The sequence below is a fragment of the Schistocerca serialis genome, chromosome 3 (genome assembly GCF_023864345.2).
Source record: "Schistocerca serialis cubense isolate TAMUIC-IGC-003099 chromosome 3, iqSchSeri2.2, whole genome shotgun sequence".
NCBI lineage: Eukaryota > Metazoa > Arthropoda > Insecta > Orthoptera > Acrididae > Schistocerca > Schistocerca serialis.
Genome location: NC_064640.1, coordinates 62757698 through 62761434, shown reverse-complemented (window position 1 = coordinate 62761434; position 3737 = coordinate 62757698). Strand labels below are relative to the sequence as shown.

At 37.7% G+C, this 3737-nt stretch overlaps 1 pseudogene; it reads left to right on the top strand.

The window, feature by feature from the left end:
* The first annotated feature begins 340 nt into the window (after positions 1-340).
* LOC126472118 (5S ribosomal RNA) lies at positions 341-458 on the top strand (annotated as a pseudogene).
* Positions 459-3737: the final 3279 nt, after the last annotated feature.

The window sequence follows — 3737 nt, the reverse complement described above, 5'->3', positions numbered from 1 at the left end:
AAGCGTTATCGAATCTGTACTTTGCCGCCAATCGCGCGGGACGTATTTCACAGAAACTCTTTTTCGTTAGTTTCAGAAGTTTAGTACCACAATGTGATTTTTAATAAATAAGTTATCGGAGATGAATGATCTATTACACTGAAATATATATACAGAACTACTGATACTGCAAAATATCTTAGGGACATTTTTCTATTTCATGATAAACCTTTTCTGAGTATTTTTAATTAAAACTACCAAATTTATTTCTTCTGTCTCCATTAAGGCCCCGGCTCTATTTATAGGCCCACATCACACAAAAGGAATGCCCGTGAATTTTATCATCTAGTACAGTGTATCAACCAACGGCCTTGCCGCAGTGGTAACACCGGTTCCCGTCAGTTCACCGAAGTTAAGCGCTGTCGGGCTGGGCTGGCACTTGGACGGGTGACCATCCGGACTGCCGAGCGCTGTTGGCAAGCGGCGTGCACTCAGCCCTTGTGAGGCAAACTGAGGAGCTGCTTGATTGAGAAGTAGCGGCTCCGGTCTCGGAAACTGACAAACGGCCGGGAGAAAGGTGTGCTGACCACATGCCCCTCCATATCCGCATCCAGTGACGCCTATGGGTTGAGAGGATGACGCGGAGGCCGGTCACTGCCGTTGGGCCTTCATGGCCTGTTCGGGAGGAGTTAAGTTTTTTTAGGACAATGTATCAGTATAAGTCTCCATATGTCGTACGTAACAAATGCTCACAGAAGACTGACACATGCAGTTCTTCGGGACATTCGGAAAATCGCTGAATATCTAATCTATCGTGGTACAGTTATTACTCATTGTTAGAGTGCTAAATTTTCCTTTTCAGTACAAGTGATATTTCTTGGCCGATGTCTTTGCCATTAAATGACACTCCTTTGACTCCAGTGTAGTTCAACGTAATTCAAAGGTATAGTCCGATTTACCTAAATTTATAAAGGTTTTTAAACTGAGAAACCGTTGTGTGTTTGTGAATGTGTGTGTGTGTGTGTGTGTGTGTGTGTGTGTGTGTGTGTGTGTGTGCTGTGTTTGAGTGTGTGAGGTGTATAATATTTAGATTTGAAGATGTATTAACTGCAGCAGATAATACTGATATTTTTTTTGAATCACAAGAAAAGCGTTAGATGCTGAAAAACCCTATAAACTTAACGAAGAAAGGCCATTGAAGATATTTTGTCAGCACTGCTGACTCCATTAAGATTATTTTTAAATCTAGCACATGAAAAAATAATGTGTTTTCATATATTTTAAAGCGACCGAAGCAAAAACCACAAATATTTCTGTACTGTCATTCGTACAATAATTTCAACATATGAATCTTTAAACTTCATTCACTACTGCGAATCTTTCACTAGGTTAGTGAAAGAAATCTTGTGCACATTCTTCGATATCATGGTATATCATGTTTTTTTTTCTTTATAGTTCATGTCCAAAAATTGTATCTTGCAACTCTTCCATTTGGTGCGAGTTTGCATACAAAAACAACCATACGGGAATTGTGAGTCCGCCTTGATGCAAAACACTTTTTGTTATTTATTTATTCCCAAAACTGGTTTCAGCGACAAATATCGTCATCAAAATCTTGTGCACATTCTTCGATATCGTGGTTTTTTAGAAAATAGCATAATTATAAAATACTGTAAAAAATTATTACCTTTGTACCGGTAATTTTTTTAAAACATTGTTTTCTGTGAATACTTTCGTACTACCTTATTTATTATACGTTACAGCATGGTTTTAAAGATTGCTATCGCTATTTGCGGTATGTTTTCTGTGCTTTCTGTTGCCGTTTTTCTCGGCATACATCATGTCATCTGCAACTGGGTGAGCGGCTGTTAATAAACAAATATATAAACGTGAACTTATGTATGTCAGCGCTATACAATTGGGATTGCGTAAGTGTTATGGATGCAGTTTTGGTGTGCACTAGGCTGTTACTTAGTTAGTCGTATACTCACGTATGTTGGATGGTGTGCAGCTAATTTTATACATCTTGAAAAAGCAAGGGATCCCAATAATATTCTGAACAAACAACACAGTTTGAGAAAGGCTAAGACCAGACAAAAGAAACTCAACCAAATTCAACAGTGCTGGAATATACCAACTCAGAGACTCAATACACAGGACAAACAAGCAGAAATTTCCGAACGAGGTACACAGATCACATGAAAGCTCTAAATAGTGACAGCACACATTCCACTTCCACAGAACACCCATCCCGGCATTTGCCTGAAGCGACTTAGTGAAATCACTAAAATCTAATTCAGGATCGCCGGACGCGGGTTTTAACTGTCGCTCTCTCGAATCCGAATACAGTATGTTAACCACTGTGCCACCTCCCTCGGTCATCAAGATGGACTTAAAATTCCCATATTATTGTTAGTTCATGTCCATTTAATAGTTCATGTAGATCACTTCAAGCCTCCTTCGACAATACAGACGTTTGTGAGAAAAATATTACTAAGTAGCTGAAATGTGTCAAACAAAATCAAGTCATTACACACGTATTTATATCATTTAAAACCATAGAGCGAGTTCCCGAACGACTCCCCATCGTTCTCTAAAGATAATGCTTTATTGCTGTAGTTCTTCATCCCTTTCTCTTCTGATTTCGCTAGTTGGTCGTATTGCCTCTGTTTAATACTACTGACCACTTTGTAAATGTAGTACTTGCCACAGCCCAAAAATATCCTATAGCAGTTGCTCGTTGGATTTTTCCAATATCGACAATACTTTTGTGTTTCTTCTCCATTTCCGCATCTCCCTTGCTTCCTGGTTTTTGTTTTTACAAGCTTTTTTTTCATTTTTTTATGAAGGTGCTTGTTCAGAAGGTAACCTATATCTCAGATACTTGCTTATTTATAATTGTGATATTCTTCATGTCATTTTGTAACTGATATTCTGTTATAAAATAAATTGCATTTTATTTGACTTATAAAAATTTTCTATTATTGTGTTCGTTCTGGAGTTGGTGTTCGAGTTATCCATGGCCATAATTTTGCTTTAAATGTATTCGTTTTATCATACATACGGTTAGGTCATATCTACCTTCTTAAAATACATATCGCACTCAGGCAAAAAAAAGGTTGTAACACGAGTCGAAGAAGGGCATCTTTAATTTATGTCACTGAAAAACACGTGCGAAGTGGCCCAAATAGACACTGGAATCTGGTTTCCCAGTACAGAGCGGATCAGGTTGTGGAAAGGTGCCAAGGTCAATTACTGTTGGTTACATAAGAACACACAACTTTATTGCTCGAACCAATGCACAGTTTTCTCTTTAAAACAACAAAGATCAATTCACGGCTGAAGGTCCAAGTAACTTTTCCAGAATAAGTTTAAATGATTCCTTCTAAAACACCAGGATTTAGAGTAACGGCTCAAGGCCTTACTTAAGTAACATTGCAATATCTTCTCGGCTAAAGGCCGCAATAATTTCAGATAAGGTAAGGAAATTATTTAGAAGACAAACATTTACAATTTTCGGCTAAAGGCCATATTAAGGAAATTTCAAATAAATTTTTCTGCAGAAAGCCCAATAAAAAAAGTTACATAATAAAGGAGAGGCTTTAAAGATAAGCTTTTACACGGTACAACAAAAACGTCTTAAGAAAACTTGAAGTGTCTTGTCGGTTGAAGGCCCAAACAATTACTCAAGAATAAATACCACCTTAAGATAAACATTTACAGAACACGGCTGAAGGCCGTTTCAAGAATTCAAGATA